General features: G+C 44.9%; 1 protein-coding gene across 3 annotated transcripts in view; it reads left to right on the top strand.

Moving 5' to 3' along the window:
• NR4A1 (nuclear receptor subfamily 4 group A member 1) overlaps nucleotides 1–19112 on the top strand; it is a 40860-nt gene that overhangs the window by 8289 nt on the left and 13459 nt on the right. The window contains exon 1 of one of the 3 annotated variants that reach the window (XM_020784616.3): nucleotides 8152–8392. The exons of 1 other annotated variant lie outside the window; for it this stretch is intronic. The gene's annotated coding sequence lies outside the window, so the exon portion shown is untranslated. Of the gene's footprint in view, nucleotides 1–8151; nucleotides 8393–16162; nucleotides 16349–19112 lie in introns of those variants that run through there. One more of the 3 variants, XM_020784610.3, reaches the window with a different exon arrangement.

The raw sequence follows: 19112 nt of genomic DNA, 5'->3' as shown, positions 1-19112 counted from the left end.
TGGCTGGCTGTAGTGAAGGGATAACAGAATGGAGTGTCTGGAATCCTAAATATTTTTCTGGGCTTCCATCTTGTAGTAGTTATGCCAAATGTATTTGATTATTTCAGGCTGTCCTTTTAGATCATGGTTGAGTAAAAATTTAGGCCGTTCATATGTTTTCCTCTTCAGCACTCCCTTACCACTGATTTTGCTGGCTGGAGCTTACAAGAACTGAAATCCAAAACATCTTGAGGACCAACATTTAGACACTCCATTCTTAAGAGGATTTAACTTATTTGTCTGACTGTAACATTATAACAGGCTTCTGAATTCAATCCTCTTTTTGATCTTAATGTTCTCATGTTTGCCCATACGTAATAGTGTGTGTGCTCATTTTTACCATATTAATATTTTGTAATAACTTATTGACCAAGAGCAGACACCAGAGCACTGTATTCATGTGTACCCAGCAGGTTTCTCCTTCTGACAATTTTAGCAATTCCTCTTGAGTCTGAGGAAGGAGAGAAGGCTCATGAAAGGCGAGGAGAAATGAGTGGGTTTCCCCCTGCCTCTTCCCTGCTGTGGTAAGCCACACTTGGAGAGAAGGACTTGCCTCATTCTTAGACATCATTACTTACCAGCCTTCAACCACTTAGTCTGAAGTACCTTTATTCAGGACAGTGGAACTTTCCACCAAAGGCATTTGAGGATTAGGCCACTGCATGTACACATCTTCCAAATACTGTAAGCTGTTTTGTGGCACTACTTTGAGGTTGATTAACTTGCTTTTGCCTATTCTTGTTCCACTGTTCTCTTTCTCCTGGTGCTGGTGGTCACCCAGTCTAGTCACTTCCTCCCTGCCACAAGTTATATTTCTCTGGGCAGTGGACACACACAAATAATTTCTCCACAATAATTTTTTTTTCAGTTGATCCATCACTTTGCTCTTCTATCCTTCTTCCAGATCACTCAAAGGAGGCCATGCCATTTTGATCCCCACATCAAGACTATAGATGAAATAATTACTTTTCCCAAAATCTCAGAACAACCCTTTTTGGGCTCACTTTGCTGTCACCCAAATCGCAGTTTTATTCATTACTCATCACAATCCCAGTATTATATTATTAGGAAGTCAAGTCTGAGATTAGAGCTAAGACATGAAGCCTTTCTTTGGGACACAGGAACTTGCCTTGGTGATCTTTAGATTTCCAAGTAGCATGAGAATGGTGACTTGAGGCCATCTGGAAAGCAAAAGATTGTGGCAGAACGTAATTGTTTTTAACTGAAGGCCTGCCTTGCAACCTATGGGAGAAACATGCTGTTCCTGGACAGCCCCATACATCGGCGGCCATTATCCTTTAGTGACATATTTACAATCCTGACATTTCTTCTCTCTCTCTCCACCCCCCCCCCAAGTTGACAATCTTTGTTCCATTCCAGATTCCTTGAATTTTAGGGTATGCCCTAAAAAGCCAAAATGTTGATAGTACTGGAAAGAACCAAGTAGAAATGTTATTCTCTTCCACACCAGCTGTTCTGGGATTCCCGCCAGGGCTTCAGATCAAACATTCAATAAAAATGCATCTTGTTACGCAGTTGTTACAAACTTGAGAGGCCTTTAAGCAGCCCTGGAGGCTTTAGAAGGTAAAAATATTTTTTAACAATAGGAAACTACATCAGTCTTTCCAGGTGCTGGGTTTTCAGTGTCTTTTATGCATGGCCGACAAAGTTTCACTTGGAACGTACAGGCTTCATGTCTCACCAACTTGGAGAATAGGGGAGGGAGGCTAGACAATGATCTTCAAGGCAATGATATTTAAGGAATAGTTACTATGAGACTAGAGAGCAAGTGTGATATAATAAAAGTGGCAGACTAGGGGTCAGAAGACCTGGGTTCAAATCCTCACTTGATCATTCACCTGGTCTGGGTAGCAATGATAAACCACCCCTTGAACATCTCACATACCTTAAAAACCCCATTAGGCCTTTCTAAGCTAGGAGTCACTTGACGACACATAACACAGTGTAAGACTCTGTTCCCTTTGACACTCTTGCACTTAAAGCCTTGACAAGATTGGGCACATTTGCACTCTAAAGTAAATCCTACTGAATTCAGTCCAGCTTATATCAACAAATGATGTTAAGCTTATGTTGGCCATAGGAGGATATGGTGGTGGTGTTGTTTGCGGGGGTTGGGTGGAGGGGGCTGTTTGAAACAAGCTGGCCTTTTTCCTTCCCCCCTTAGAAGCTTGACATCAATATTTTTATGTACAGTACTCTTTTTTCACTCTCTCCTTTCTGTGAGCATAAAAGCCTATTGTGTTTTTGCGTTGTGTGGATTGTCTTGAAATGCAGCATCTCTCTTCAGGAGACTCATGCCCTGGTCCTTCTGCCAATTAACTGCAGCCCTCTTGAACTGGACCAAGGAGCATCTCTGCCAATGTTCTGTGTCCCATAAACAAGGTTTTTAGGTGGACACTTCCATCGCTGTTTGCTGCTCCCCACTATCTACTATTTACAAGAATATCTCTTTTGAACAAGAAGGATCTTCATGGAAATGACCAAAAAAAATGGAATCTTCCTTATATGTTTCTTTATATTATAAGCAATCCAGAATGTCATTTGCTGGGTCCTCTGATACATGGAAAGGTAGGAGAGCAGCCGCTACTCTTTCTCTCTCCCCCCCCCCTCAGTATTTCTGTGCACATCACTGGATTATAGGAATCTTCTTCAGGAAACATAAATATTTGGAATCACAAAACACAGATTAGTTATCTCAAAGCTATTAATGAATCTGAGAAGTGCCTCCTTCCTTGGTGAATTAAAGACATCAGTGGCACATCAACATTCTAATCTTAAAAAAAGAAAGGCAAGGCAAGACAGCTGATCGTGGTAGATGGCTCAATGAAACCACTGAACTAGTAGGCAGTTCTTGTGGGGGAAGCGTTTGTAATGTGCAGTTCTGGTCACCATACCTGAAAAATGATCTTGTAGAGCTGGTCTTGTAATCAGTGCCCTTGAGCATCTTTCCCTATAAGGTACAGCTACGATGTCTAGGGCTTTTTAACACAAAAAGGCAACTGGTGCAGGATATGATAAGAATTTTTCAGTGGCTACCTGTCACTGGTAACCACTATCAATCAGCATTGAAAATTATATGCCTCTGAATAGCAGCTGCTGGGGAAACAAGAGAGCCAAGGATGCTGATGTCCCCACCACCTGTTTGTAGGTTTCCCATAGGTGTCGGGCTGACCACTGTCAGAGCTAGGATGTTGGACTAGGGTGGTCTTCGATTTCATCCAGCAGGACTCTTTTTGACATTATTACTACTATATATTACTCTACATGAGCTCTAGCTGTACTGTTGTTGTGTTCAGAGTAACGCTCTGCCTTTCAAAATGCTCAAGTGACTTCCTGAGTGGGACTAGCCAGAATGAATATCCTGACATCATGGGCTGCTTCCAGAGGCTGCTGACAAAATAAATGACTGGCCTGATAAAAGCTTGGAACTTTAGAGTTTAGAAGAAAAGCAACAGCAAGCTTTGTTGGTTCCCTTTCTCTGCTAGAGCAACCAATCTTTCTCCCTCCCCCTTTGGGTCCTTGGAGGGAAGCCATCATGCCTCTACACAGTCTAGTCACTGGGTTGTGGCGTGGAGGTGTGCCAGCACCCAGAAGACAAATATAATGTTCTTATAGCATACACTTTCACAGAGTAAAGTCCGCTTCATTAAATGGATTATGACAAGCCATGAAAAATGTAGTGATAGGCTTATAGCCGCAGAAGGGCCTCTGTAAGTTTGGATGATTTGTTACAGCACAGTAGGCTAAAACCTACCACACACAAGGGGACTCCTCTTAGTGAATGGCTCAACAACTGTGACATCATGGAACAGTTTCCCAAGGGCTAGCCATGTTACACCATTGCAGCCAAAAGCAGCCAAGTCTTGTGTTCCTTTAAAGGCTTAATATACATATGATAACATAAGCTTTCATGGGATGGAGGCCAGAATCATAATAGCTCAGCTACCTAGGAAAGAGTCACACTTAGAATGGCAATGTAGTTGTAGTAAGAGGAAAGTGGACACTCGTAAGTGGTGCCTCGCATTACAACGTTAATTCGTTCCAGCAAAATCACTGTAGAATGAAAATGCCGTAAAGCGAAATTAAAAAGCCCATAGAAATGCATTAAAACCCGTTTAATGTGTTCCGATGGGCTGGAAACTCACCGTCCAGCGAAGATCTTCCATAGGGCGGTCATTTTCGCTGCCTGTGCAGCGAGGAATCCATCCCAGAAAACAGTGGGGCGCCATTTTATTTACCCGGTGGCCATTTTGAAACCGCCGATCAGCTGTTAGAAAATAATCGTTTGCGAAGAATCGGTTCCCGAAGCAGGGAACCGATCATCGCAAAGCAAAATTCCCCCATAGGAAACATCATAAAGCAATCGCAAAAAGTTCATCGTAATGCGGCTTCATCGTTAAACGAAGCGATCGTAAAGCAAGGCACCACTGTATTTGTTTAGACAATTTATTTATACAAACTCCACCCTACCCCAGGAGGTTGGCAAAGCTACTTTTTTATTATTAAAATGGAAGAAAAAAAATTAAAAAGTAGAGATATAGGTTGTGTCAAAGACTAGACTAACTGCTATATTTTAATGTGAGCTTTCATGGACAAGTCCACTTCTTCAGACATAGGAATGGGAGTGTCACTCCTAGAATTCCTTTGCCAGCAAGAACGCTGGCTATGTCAACTGGGGGATTCAAGGACTTGTACACACACAAAAACCTAGCCATGCTCTGATACATTTACATTTGTCCTCCAGCTCTGCCTCTCTCCAGCTCACACTAGCTGGATTTTACTAGGTGGTGCTAATGCTCAAACCTGCCTAGAAGGTCTGCTGGTGGAAGGACAGGAAAACTGTGACTGTGGAAAGCAACGAAACCCAAGCCATGTGGAAGGGAAGCTGGGGCGTGACTATCAGGTGCACTCAGCCTCTCTGCGAGCCAGGGACATGCCTCTCAAAATGTATTTTGTGGGCAGAGACATGCAAGGAAAGCCATGTGGCCAGCAACAGGTGGGAAAAGGCATGTGCTAGAGCTGACCTAGTTATTTTGACTCCTGAATTGCCCTTGTCTCTAGTTTCCCTCGCTTAGTTGAGGAAACACGCAGGGGATCCCACCAGGCTCTTTCCCAAAAGAGCCAGCCGGGCGGCTGGCCGGCCAGCCAGAGATGGTTGAGAAAGGACAAACATTTCTCTGCTACAGCAACCACTCTTTGGCTGGCTGGGGCTCTGCCAGCATCCTCCACAAACAAGGTGGCTCTGTGTTGTTCACCCTTCTGGACTTCCCATGTGCTTCTGTAGACCAACAGGTGGTAGATGATGGGTTAGTGGCTGTGTAATTATTATTTAATTTAATAATTTATTTAGTTTATTTTATTTAAAATATTTTTATCCCATTCTTCTCCTTAAAAAGGACCCAAGGCGGCTGTGTATCCTTTTAGGGCTGTGTAATATTTAACCACACAGACATTTTAAATGCAATAGCCTTTGGCTGGGCAGCAAATTCTGAATTAAAATAAGACAATAATTGCTTGTGAAAAATTTAGGTTTGTAGCAAACACCATGTTGGGGGAAAACATGCTTTCTTCTATGTGGAAAGTGAGGGCACCTGCTACAGAATGACTGTGCCTCATCTAAAGACAGTGGGCTAAATCCAGTCTTTATTTCCTCAACACAGTAAACCTATTAATTGAATGGGATTTATCATGTCAAGGCTTAAGTGGATTCCATTGGACCGCATGGGGAAACTTTTGAAAAAACACAACCTACAAACAGTATTCAAGCCCACCATAAAAATATAACAAATGTTATGGTCAGCAAAGGACAGAAGGGACCCCCTCACCACTGCAGGAGTATACCGGATACCATGCAGTTGTGGCCAGGTATATATTGGAACCACAAAACGAATCATCCACACCAGAATCAAAGAACATGAGAGACACTGCAGACTAAAACAACCAGAAAAATCGGCAGTAGCTGAACATGCCCTGAAACAAGCTGGACATGAAATTCTATTTCAAAATACTGGACAACACCAGCAATCATTACATTAGACTGCACAGGGAAGCCATTGAAATCCACAAACACCAGCAGAACTTCAACAAAAAAGAAGAAAGTTTAAAACCTAACAAAGCTTGGCTCCCAGCACTGAAAAATACAGCCTGCAAAAGGTTAATGAACTCTACTTAGCCACAAGGACCAGTGATCACTACACACAAAAGACCCACTAACGACACCCATCAATCACAGTGCCAGATAATCTCTTCTCCTTGCACCCACAACAAAAACACACTGATCACCATAATCACCCATCTCCTGAAAAGGACAAAAGCTGATCCACAGCTATAAATACTAAACTCCCAAACAAACTGCACCAGAGCACAGAGTTCTACTCCTGTTCTCTGAAGATGCCAACCACAGAGATGGCCAAAGGAAGAACAACCTTCAGAACATGGCCAAAGAGCCCAAAAAACCCCACAACAACCAATGGATTCCATTAATTCAAAGGTTGTTCTCTAGGTGGGAGTAACAAGGGTATTTAGCTCCCACTATGCTCCTTGCTCATAAATACTGTACTGTTTTATTTTGAATGCAAGCAAAACCATTAGTCCAATAAACTAAATTGACTAAAATGCATATGCTTTGAACAATGTAATCAGCTACCAATGCTAATGGTTTTTTAAAAGAGGCATGTCTTCTTCTCCCTCTGCTTTAAATGTTGCTATACTTCCATTGTGATGTACCTTTTTCCAACATGAAAACACAAGAGTTGAAGTTCCCAGGAAGTCTCTGGTCTGCGCACATTGCGGGACCTTACCCTGCCCCATGGGCTTTTGGTTTATTGAATCATGCCCTAAGGGTCAGTTAACTGATCTGCGAGAACGCAAAACCCTGGAAAATGTCCCAGAGTTGCTACATGATTTATAGCCTTCACCGCCTTGCTAAATGGGGTTGAGAAACAAGTAATAGCCAGCTGGCTAAAATTACATCTGCAGGATTGCATAATCTTGCGTGGCTTTTTTTGCACCACTTAAAATAGCAGCAGGACACACGGAAATGAAGCAGATTTCTTCCCCCTTCTCATCTCCATGGCGGGGGCGGGAATGAGCGCTTGTTGCAACTTTGATTCTTTTTCTGTCAGGCCCTATTTATTTCGGAGATTGCACGTGCTCGATCTTTGTTGGCGAAAAATACTGTAGAGGCTTGTCCGTGGCTGAGGTCAAGGCTCGGAGGTTGCGATCTCCTGCCTCCGCCCCGCCCCCGCGGATACCTTTTTCTCTGTCCCGATCGGGGACATACCTTTTTTCCCTGCCCCTCTTGGTGGCCCTTGTGAGAAGAAATCTCGGCGTGCCTGTGACCGGCCCCTGCTCCCAAGAAAGGGGCGGAGCCGCCACCTGGGGCGGCCACAGGGAGACAGCTTGGCGGTACAGAAGCCCTGCGTGGCTGGGGGTTGGCTTAGGGAACGGCGCCCCATCGGGATCGGTGGCTGGCTCGGAACGCCGCCACCGTGGGGCAGGCGGAGGTGGGTCCGACGGAGCCCCACCGGTGCTCAGCAGCTGCCGAGGGGGCAGGAGAACAGTGGGCGGCGGAAAGAGCGGCCGCCGCGAGCACCCTGCAAGGCTGAGCTCGCCTGACTCGGGCGTCGAACGTTCCGCGCCCCCACCTTTCCGTGCCTTGGATTCTCCCGTGCGCCCCCCTCTCACACACTTTTGGCTCTTCCTCTGACAGAGGTTTTTTTTTTCCCCTTTCTATTGCCCCCCCCTCCGTTATTGCCGCCCTCCGCTCCTCCCCCCCCCCCCCCCCGCTTCTCCGCCCGACTTAGGGAAAGGCTCTATTTTTAGCCGGGGGCAGCTCGTTCTATTTTTAGATCAAACAATTCCAAGGCGTGCGTCAATGGAACCCCGCGTGCGTCACCCGCGCAGACATTCCAACCCCTCCCCTCGCTCCGCGGGCGCCGGAACATTCCGCCCCTTTTTGCCTTGTATGGTGAAGGCTGCAGCCGGGCGCGTGCGTCAGAGGATCCCCCCCTCTCTTTCCCTGCCCACCCCTTCGCCTGTGCGTCACGGAGAGCTTAAGAGAATCTCCCGGCGCTGGGCTGGAGAGCCCCAGTGGCGGACTCGGCGTCGCGACCGCGGTGCGCAGCTCGCCCCTCTCCGCTCGCTCGCTCGCTCCGGGCTGGCTCCGCGCGGCGGCGGCGGCGGGACTCGGCACGGTCTCGACTGCACGGTTGGGTTTCTTACGAGCGTCCCGGCTTTCCCCCCCCCCCCCGCTGCTGTCGTTACTTATTTGTTCCAAGGGAAAAGTGGAAGGAAGGAACCGCTGCAGGAGGACGCGCTTGAGCTCCCTTGGGTACGTGGAATTCCCTCTGCACATGCTTGTAGGTGGTCACTGTTGTCTGCTCCGAAAGGTGCAGAAGGACCTCGCGCCGGAGAGCGGACTCGGATGGGCCCGCTCCGGGAAGAAAGGGTGGGCTGGGAGGGGAGCAAGGGAGGTGCGGGTTGCAGTTTCGGAAAAGGGGGGGGCGTGCAGCGATGGAGGCCCGGAGGAACCGCGGAGCCCTCGGGTTGTTCGGGGGGGGGGAATAGGGCGATCTTGCACATCAGAAAGTTCTGAGAAGGGGAGAGGTGAACCGGGGCAGGGCAGAGACGTGGTTGCGCGTTTTGTTGTGTTTTCTTTATTCCCCGGTGCGCGGGACCCGGGGAGAGGGAAAATGTGCGCGCCAGAGGGCTGCTCCGCAAGGTGGAAACAGCACTTGGGCCTTTGAGGCTGGCGCTGGCGGCGGCGCACTCTAAAAAGTTGGGGGCGAGTGTCCAGTTAACTCTCACGACCCCCTTCTCATCCTCATCGGAATTCATAGCGCCACATTCTCCCTTCATTCAAAAAAAAGTTCGGAAGTCTTGGCGGCGCTTCTTTTAAAAAGGGAGAGTTCTGCTTACTCCCTTCCTTCAGACCGCGGCAACTCGGGTTGCTTTCCGCAGGACGGGCTCCCAAGGAGGTGTGTCCGGGCGGGCGTGCAACTGTAGGCAGGTCAACTCTGCCAGGTGGACAGTGCCAGCGACCAGGACGTGCTTAGCTGCCCTTTTTCGGAGCCTGAGATTTCGAGACTTGGAGGAGGCAGGTTGCCCAGGAGGGTAATTTCTAAGGATCAGTTCTCTCCAGAATTCATGCAAGGGAGAGGAGCGGCCAAGGCAGTAATTCCGTTTTCTTCTGGCCTTTGAAGACTTCAGGTGCAGGAGGAACTTTTCAGAGTGGAAGGGGAACAATAAGGGTGAGGGTGGGCTTGTTTCAAAGGCGGGGCAGCTTTCTTAATCTGCATTTTGCATTTTAAAGGATCAATTTACCATAATCAGAGTTTGTGTGAGTGTGTGAAGGGTTAAAGTAGCTGGGTGGCTTATTTATTCATTTGTTGCCCTTTTTTCTTTTCTTTTTTCCTTTTTCTTCAAGTCTTGATTGTGACAGCAACCTGGGAGGGCTGGTTCTGGAGGGCAGGGGCTGGAGTGCCTTAATGGGAGACTAGCAGGAGATGATGTCTGTATTTAGTCTTGTGGGGAGGAAAGTGATGGTGTGTTGCCAGTGAAATAGGATTAAACTACAGTACATCTCATCAAGACAACTGCAAGGCTTCACTGGGAAGACTGGTCATGCTTCCTCCCTTATCCCTGTGTTTTGGAGCTGGAGAAACTAAGGATCACCTATGCTCTTAAGTTAGCTTCTCACGCAGCAGCAGGAAAAGTTACTTCTTGGATCTGCTGTTTCTGGAATCCTTCAGACTGGCTGGGATTCTAGGAGCTGTCAACTAAAAAGTAACTTTTTAAAGCTCTGCTCATGAGTTGGACATGAGCTGCTCTCGGGTTACACGGAATCTGCTTCATTAACTGGGACGTATCCTGCGTACTGCAGACTGTTGCATCGTTTGCAGCCTTTCCTGCAAAGCGAGAGAGCTTGAAATTTTAATAATATATTATTAAATAATATATTATTTTTAATAATATAAATTATTAAAAAAAAAAAAAAAAAAGGCTAGGCTTGGAGGGGCCACATTCTTATCTGCAAAGGAACGCTCCCTCCTCCTAGAAGGTCCCAAAGGATTGCTGATCATGACCAGCATTGCTGGGAAACCTTTGTGGCCACTGGTTGGATCCAAACGTATGGAGACCCACTGAAGTCAATAGGTCTCAGGCTAGTGCGCTCAGTATGTCCGAGGAAGTGGACTTGTCCACCAAAGCTCATGTTGATATATAACAGTTAAGTCTTTAAGATGCTGTTTTCCCCCTTTGGGTTTTGCCTGAAAAGCTAGTTATGACCACTCTACGTATTGGTAAGTGAACAACAAAGCTTGGAAAAGATCCTACAACACCCATCCATTCCAAGGCTGACTGGGGGGAATCTGGGACTTCAGAAAAAGCACTTATCAGGCTATGGTCAGGATCCAGCCTATCAGGAGCTGAAAGTGGAAATCTCATCCCAGGCTGTGCAGTGGCAGGTGTGCATCATCTGCACAGTTGAGGGAAAAGCTGAAGCACTCTTTCTAGCTGACAGGCCTCCTTCTCCAAAGAGATGCTTTTCTTGACTACTTTCAAGTAGTTTTGATTTGCAAAGTAGCTTGGTACCAGCACAGATGGTGAAGGGCATAAATCAGGAAGGGTTCCACCCTGGCTTCTTTCATGTGGCTTCAGGGGGTTTGCAGTTCCTGGCATGTTCTGAGCAACAGGTGCAGCATTGCGTTTAAGCACCTGGCAGCCCGCTCGCTCCCCTCCCCGTTCACAGCTATCAGGGCTCCTCTTGTTTCCAGTTTACCGCACTAGACTTCAAAGGTGGGGAATGCCAGTCTGCTGCAGTTGCATTTTCTGTTGTTGTTATTGCTGTTGTTAATGCAAACACGTATCATGGACATGTCCCCTTGCAATCTTGACCACCTCGCAATGTTTGGTGGGGTGGATCAGTTTTGATCCTTGTAGGTATTGCAAATCATTGCTCTGCTGGACATGTGTGCAAGAGAGAGACTGCGAAGGCCCCTCATGATGTTTAGTGATAAACGTCCGCCCTTCTCTTTCAAAGAGTGAATTGTTTCATACCACAGAATGGTATGTTCATGTTCCGTAAAAGTAAGTCATGCTGAATTAAATGGGATCTCTCTTCCGGGCAAATCTGCATAGGATTTGCAGCACTGGTTACGGAAGAGAACTTCTTGCCTTTAGAAAGACTTCTCCAAAAGGTCTCCTTTTAAAAGAAAGCACTAGGAAAGGTAAAAAAGCAAGAAAGGTAATTTAGGAAGGTTTTATGAATAATAATTTGCATGGGGGGGGAAGGGCCCAAACTGGTCGGCTTGGGATTTTTTAAGGTTAATGTTGTTGTATGTGTTATATGCCATCAACCTGCCATCTAGCAGGTGGAACTTGCCCTATCACTGCCATCTACATGCAGCGGGAGGCTGCACCAGTGGAATTTCTACACAATTGTATACCTGTCAAAGCCACAAGAGAATTGCAAGTGGTGGGGAGATAGAGTGGGGCCAACTTGTTTGTTCATCTGTGACAAGACCAGCATGCCTCCACCTGTTCTTGAACCAGAGATGTGCTGATCTATTTTTTGACTGCAAGTCGCTGAATCTCCTGGGCTCCAAGACTCTGCTGGTATTGTTGCTTCTAATAGGGAAAGAAATTGCTGTATTGCTACCGTCTCTCTGTTTATTTTTCTCACCCATTGCACCCCTCCCTGAACTGCCACCCATTTTTCCTTAAAAACATGGTTCACAGTAACTGGTTTTGCTTACAGAAGTTCAGAATCACTTCATCAGTACTGTATGATCCAAGTACAGTACAGAAAAATTGATCCATCACCTTTCTCATAGTCCAGCAGGGGGTGCACTTGAGCAATTTTTAATGTGAGCAGCACTTGCAAATCTGGATGCAAACAGCAGGGGTGAGATGGACTCTTGTTAATAGTGTCTGGATCCTGTGACTGCTGTCCGGGAAAGTTGCTGGGGTTTAAGTTACAGCTTGTGTGTGCCCCAGGGCAACTAATCTCATCTGCTTTAAAGGAAGAGATGTCCAAGTTACTGGCTGTAGAAAAGCTCTAGTGAGATTACTGAGTAGCATTGCTTTCATTGGGTAGCGGGTGCATGCTCTGTGTCTTTGTCTCAGCCCTTTAAATAAGTGAAGGACTTTTGATCCTCTCAATTCTTTGGAATTCATCTGCCAGAATTCCCCAGCCAGTGTGGTCAGTGGTAATTTGATTGTGAGGATTGTTGTCTTTAAAAATCTGGAAAGCCAAATATTGCCCCACCCCGGTTCAAAATGAAGAAGAAGTGACCCCACTATCCAAAGGAAGAGAAGTGTCCAGGGAATTGAATTGGTAGAGAGAGGCCACTCTGCAGATCATCGCTCCCACAAGTTCCTTGTCCATTTGTATGTTTAAACAACACCTCTCTCAAAAGGGCTGGCTGCTGACATGGAGGGAGATGTACATGTTATAGCAACGCTTGCACTGTTGCCAATCTTGGGTGGCAGGAAACACTGGGTGAGAAACAGAATGGGAGGTGTTGGTTGTATTTCTTACAGTAGGGGAAAGATCCTCATGCTTTCTGGCTGTATCCAGTCAGGCCCTTACTGCAGAGCAGTCCTCCATGCCAGAAAAGACATGTTTTATGCAGCCTGGAGACAGGTAGGTGGAATCCTAGGTGGGAACCTGGACTGTGGAACCTGCAAGGGGTTTTCCTGTGAATGCAGATCAAACCTGCTTTCTGGTAGCAGTAGAAATACAGTGTGGGAATCAGGTGTTGTCATATTTAGAGCTGATCCATTAATGGGACTTTGCTTAGATGTGAAGAGCATGGTCCCCATTGATTTCAGCAGCCAAGCATGACTAAATCCCTTAGAAGTTGATATAGATCCTGCTTCACATGCCTTAGTGGCAGGGCAGGAATCTGTGCTTGCACAACCATATATACAAAAGTATTAATTCAGTTCTTTTCCATTGCTAGTCACCTCATTTCTTGCTGCTTGTAACACTGATGGCTTAAAAAATACACCTAAAAATGTAAAATAAAAAAAGTGAACTTAAATAGGTGTCCACACTTCACATACATAAAATATTTTAAAAATGAGCAGTGGGCATTTATTTTTTCATATGAGGATACAGCATTATCCTCTCCTGTTTCAAAAGCAGTGAAGAAATATACTTCTGTGGAGGTGCAGCTATTAAAATATGTGACTAATCAGTAGAAACTGGAAAGGTTACAGTTTATGGCGTTCAACCTCCAGAATTCCCCAAAGTAGCTATGGTGACTGGGAGATTCTGAGCGTTTAGGTCTAACAAGATAAATTTTCCTGTCTCTGCTAATTACCATTATGCTAGTGTAGCAGAAGTCAGGTGGGGAGAGGTGATGGATGGATGTAATACTGCTAGCATGGCAATGATAATCCACCATAAGGTTTACCAGCAGGCCAGAAAAATCAGGTATGATCTGTTGTTTCACTTCAAATAGTAGCTGGATCTGCAGAAATCAGTCATTGAAGCTTCTTAGTGAGGGGACAAGCTTTGCCTTCTAAAGTTTGCATATCAGCTTCTAAAGGTGTAGCTATGATGGCTGGTTGAAAAGCTAGCACCTTTATTGCCGAGTCAGTGTGCTTCCTGCTTCATCATGTCCATACTGTGACATTACTAGAAGTTGCAAGTACCGCGTGTAACATAAATATGAACACAAAAATATTCCTGCTTCAGGAAAGGTAGACTTGTTCAGTTTCATAAGGAGGTTAAAGCTGAGCCAGGGGTACCAAGATTGGTGAAATTTTGGTCTTCCAGATTCTTTGGATTTTGGCCCATTCTGGCAAGTGGACCTCCGGCTACCTTCAGCTCTCCTGCTAGCCGGTTTGTGCATGTATGAATAAGAGAATGTGTTTGCATGTATGTGCCTCTGTATTTATGTATTCATGTGAGTGTTTCTCAACACCCACTTTTGTCCCTGGTTTTACCAACCACTGTTGAGCGGCAGCCACTGCAGACCTCCCCCATTCTGCCTTCCTTAGATTAGATATGACATTTGGCATGTGATTAGCTTTGGCATACAAGCTATTTTAAGAAAAAAGAAAAGAAACAGGCAACCTGGAAGGGAAAATCTAGATCAGGTCTGCAGCAGAGGGCACAGGGTTAAAAAGCCCCCCTCCCCCCGATTCTGATTAGGGACCTTGTTCTGGCTATTTATCTATTTAGTTATTTTTAAGATTGCTAAGGACTAGCAACATGACAAAGATAACTTAGTTCAGGCAAGAAAGGACCACAAAGTTTCAGATGTTCCACCTAAGGATCCTTCCTAAGGGCTAGAAACCTGTTCTCCCATCTGCCCTTGTGCTCTGCCACCTTAACAGCAGTCCCAGTGATTGAGTCTCCATCTCGTGTAATAGAACTGCCTAGATTGGCATTACCTCAGGACGCTGGTCCTCTTACATTTGCAGTCATCAGGCCTTCCTCTAGGGGCCAAGAACTAATAAATACGGTGTCATGAAAACCCCTGGGTAGCATCTGTTGCTGCCTTTGAACACAGTAAATCATGACAGACTGTAATAATTACCGGCCTATATTTCTGTTTTAGAAGCACAGGATGACAGGCCTACCCGGCCATAGGGATTGTAGGGGTCCTCCTGGATACAAAGTGGGGTTCTTTAGAAAAGCACCTTGAGTTGGCTCTCCCACTGGATAGCAGAAACCCTCATCTCTTGTGGCAGGTCTACAGGGATCACTGAACCACCACCAGCCGTTTGGAGTCCTGGCACTTCTGCCACTTCCTCTTCTGGAAGGAAGTGCCAGGTGATCTACAACAAGCTTTGGGCACCTGCTGTTGCCACAGTAGAAGCATCCTTTTTTAGTTGTTTGTTCCAGGTGCTTGCTCACTTGTGACTCTTCTCTGTCACAAGTGTGCACGCAGCACCTTATGTATGCATTTGCAGGACTCGTAACAAATTGGAGGACACAGACTTGCACAGTTCAACTGGGGTTTTAAAAAAAAATCATTTACTTATAAATTGTGTGTCTGTCCCATCTCTTCCCTGCTTTATCTCCCCAACTCTTTGAGACGGGGGTGGGCAAAGAGGGAGACAGAGTAGCTGCCCTAAGATCACCTGGTGAGACTCAGGGTTTAGATGAACCTAACTAGCTAGAGTCGCAGTCTGGAACTACAGTATTACATTGTGGTTTTCCTGTATAGCTGGATTAAGTGGCCACTTTCTGGGCAGTTGTGGCTCAGATCTGTCATCATTCCCAAAACCTTAGTTGTAACCAGTTACAAGCAGTGTTAATGATCTGTAACATTACTGGAGAGTAGGTGGGTGTTTTGCGACTAGAGTGTAGTGAACGTTCATTTCAAAAGTAATATAATGAGTGGAAGAGAAGTCACTTTATTGGTAGAACAAATAATAATTTCTGCTTATGTTTTAAGAACATAAGAGCCCTGCTGGATCAGGCCGAGGGCCCATCTAGTCCGGCTTCCTGTATCTCACAGTGGCCCCACCAGATGCCTCTGGGAACTCAAGAGACAACTAAATCCCTGTCTCCTGATATCCCCTCCCCTGCATCTGGAGGTACCTTCCTTCTAAATGTTTTAAAACATTTTAGGAGGAATTTTTAGCCAGTTTTATTACGTTCTTTTCCCAATCCTAACAAAAATGGTGAAAAAGCATGAAGCTGGTCACTTTAACACCGGAACGGATAACAACGGATTACTTTTTGAACACCATAACAACATGGCCTTTAAAAATGAACTTACCGCCAGGCTCTGTGTATTCCAGATCCACGGTCATTCTGTTAATGTTCTAGATGGAGGGGTTTCTTTCCAAGCAGACATGTCTGCCTTGTCCTGGGGAACAGAACTGTGGGTCGCTCAGGGGAGTGCTTTCACCTTGCGCCCGTGGTGTGTGACCCTGTAAAGTCTCCTTGAAATACTCTGTGTCTTCAACATTCCAGAATCCTTTACTGCCCATTAAAGCAACAGCTTCTCCACCAATCACACCTAACCTGTAAAGGTCTGTGATACATATGACATTATCATCTTTCCACAAGGGTTACTACTACTGTCTTGACTTTCATCTTGTTGGGCAAAAACTCCGGTTACATCTCCTCTTTTAGAGGGTGCCGTTGGCTGTAAACCTTCACAGCGCTGTCTTAAGACCTGAGAGGCTCCTTCTCTGATGCAAGGCAGATGATTCTCATTGACTGTAGCCTTACTGCTTTTGGGCATTGATTTTAAAGTTTGCCACCTGGCTGAATCCCAGGAGACAGGAACAGGACCTTCAAAAGAAAGACTTGCTAAAGGTAAATAATAATCATAATAATTATCATAATATAATAATCTTAGAACTGCAGAGTTGGAAAGGATCCTGTGGGTCACTGAGTCCAGTCCCTATCAAGGAGGCACAGTGGGAGAACTGAACTCCCAACCCTGGCTTTGCAGTCAGAGACCAAAACCTACTGAGCTGTCCAACAAACAGTAGGAGGAGTGATCTGTCCAGGTATGACTTAATTGGGGAATAGGCAGGATGGAAACATCAAGTCAGTGCCAATAAATAATTTTTCCTTTTTGTTATTAGTATGGCAGACACAAGAGGAGGCAAAAATAAAAAATAAAAATCCTCCAGTTTTCCCTTTTTTTAGAGTCAGACAAATGTTGTAATTGGGACTTCAAAACTGGCAAGATAATTTGGGAGAAAAACTGGAATTTTGAGAGCACTCCATTTCAGCTAAGTTCCAGAGCTTGAGCTGTTCTTGATGCATCTTTGTTTTGAGAAAAATCCAGATGGAGTTGATGACACAAGCCAAGGCTCTGGAATTACACTTCAGCAGACTTTGTAGTAGCTAGAAGTAAGAACAAAGAGTTGGGCATCTTAAGCTCTTTGGTCTTTTCTCTGTTTCAATTCCTATGTTACTTAAACTACCCTTGCATATGTTTTAAAGTTTCATAAAGAAGTTTTAAAATGGTCAGATAAAAATGCATTTGTTTCCATTCTTCCTTTTTCTTAATTTCCTGTTTATTCAGTTTGTTCTTTCCTCTTCTTTTCCCTATTAAAAATCCTGCATTGATGAGTCATCTAGCCTAGTAAAGCTCATCCTTTGAACTTCCAGAAGTTCTCAATTTGAGTTCTGGGAAGCCCTGCCCTCCGTGGCCAATGGCAAGGGGTTCTGGATGTCAAAATCTAAATACTGGGGCAGAGGTTGAGAACCGCTGGTCTAGATTGCTGGTCTAGATTGCACGACTTCCACTACAGCTCACAACACAGCAAAGGGTGCAGGAAGCACAAGATCACTGCATTACTAGATGTTCCTCATAAGGTCTGAATCACCCTGTGGTTATAGAGGAATAGGGGTTACTGGATGTCTGGAGAGTTGATCTTGCTTATTTTTTTTTTGCATTTGAAATGCATCTTATGCTGGTTTTCAATATTTCTTTAATTATGTGATTTGATTCATATTCCTGCCTTTCCCACCAAACTGGAACCCAGGGGCCCCCACAAAACCCCTTAAATGAGAGATGCAAATAAAAACCAGTTTTTATCATTGCAATAATTTAATATTATTGTCATAATAAAATGCAGTTAAAGCAAATCATACCATTAAAATTTAACAGAATTCAAGAGTTTTAAAAGCATATAAATTAAAATAATAATTTAAAAGCCCAGAACTCTGTTAGAAAACTGGTAAAGACAGAACTATTTAAAGCTGCCTTTAATAGCTGAATCTTCTGGATGCTATCCCATCTCTCTCTTTTTTATAATTCTAGGTTTTATAGGGCTGTTTATGATTTAATTACAGTCTATGTATCACCATACTGTTTATGTTTTGGGGTTTTCTTTTGTTTTTTTTTTTATTATTATTGTGGGGTTTTGAAGATTTTAAGTTCTAATCTTGTAAGCCTCCCAAAGTAGTGCTTGCAGTAATGGGATGGCATATGAATTTAATGAATGCGTGTTAAAAGCTTAATCCTTAAGAGCAAGCCAGTTGTTGAAAGCTTGCCTGAATATAAAGGCGTAAGATTGCCAGTGGAAGATGACCAGGGAGAGAGGCATCCTAGCTTCATGTGGAAGAGAGTTCCAGAGCCACAGAACAGTCTCTGAGAAAGCACTCTCACCTTCTCGCCATGTAGGCCTCTGATTTTGGTGGGACTAGATTCTAGAAGAGGTTGAGAGACTCTGTAATTGAAGAAAGCAACAGGGAGAAAAAGGCAAATGTGTCTGAATGCATAGGACCTATTAGACAACTCACAAGATTCTTGTGAAAGTTGTAACATAGGTGGAGTGAAACTTAGCAAGTTGTGATTCTTTCAGTTTGATGAACCTTTACCTACTGTTGGACATTTGTTTATTGATCTATTAGATATATCCTGCCTTTCAGTCAAAACATGGCATTTGAGGGAGCTAACAGTAAAATGCAAATAAAAACCATAAAAGCAGACTAAAAATACATCAATGAAGAGAAATACTGCACTTCACCTGTGCCACAGCTTAGATGCCAACCATCTTTCAGACATTGACATGGCCATTTTCCTGCATGGCCATTGGCAAACGATAGAATGTGAGCCATCCTTTGGAGAGGTGTTTGTTTGCCCCATCCCCTGGTCTTCTGACTTTACCTGCTTGTGGTGCCATTTGGGGTACTGGGCCAAAGAGATGGGATATGGGCCATAGAAGAGAACATTGGTTGTTCTAGGGGCAGAAGTAAACCAGTGGCCCTCCAGATTTAGTTGGACTGCAGCTCTCATTATTCTTGACTGGCTACTCTCATTATTCCTACTGGCTGGGCCTGAAGGGAACTTAAAGTCAAAGACCCATATTTTGCCTATGCATGGGTTAGGCAGACTCTGATCTGGGTTCTTAGGACTTGCGGCACATGAATATTAAAGCGGGTTCCTACATAAAACACCGATAAGTTATTAGAACCAAACCCTCTTCCGGTAAGGATTTTTTATATGGTGTTACTTGGGGGAAAAAAACCTGTGATAAGTTTTGGATGCAGGTTGGGGTTGAGCTCAGTTTCTGGATTCCCTTTCCCAAGAGTGTTTTGGTCAATGGCCTTTTGCAAAAGT

Source organism: Pogona vitticeps, chromosome 2, assembly GCF_051106095.1.
Source record: "Pogona vitticeps strain Pit_001003342236 chromosome 2, PviZW2.1, whole genome shotgun sequence".
Classification (NCBI taxonomy): domain Eukaryota; kingdom Metazoa; phylum Chordata; class Lepidosauria; order Squamata; family Agamidae; genus Pogona; species Pogona vitticeps.
The sequence above is the reverse complement of the archived record's forward strand: the minus strand, read 5'-3'. Positions and strand labels throughout refer to the sequence as shown.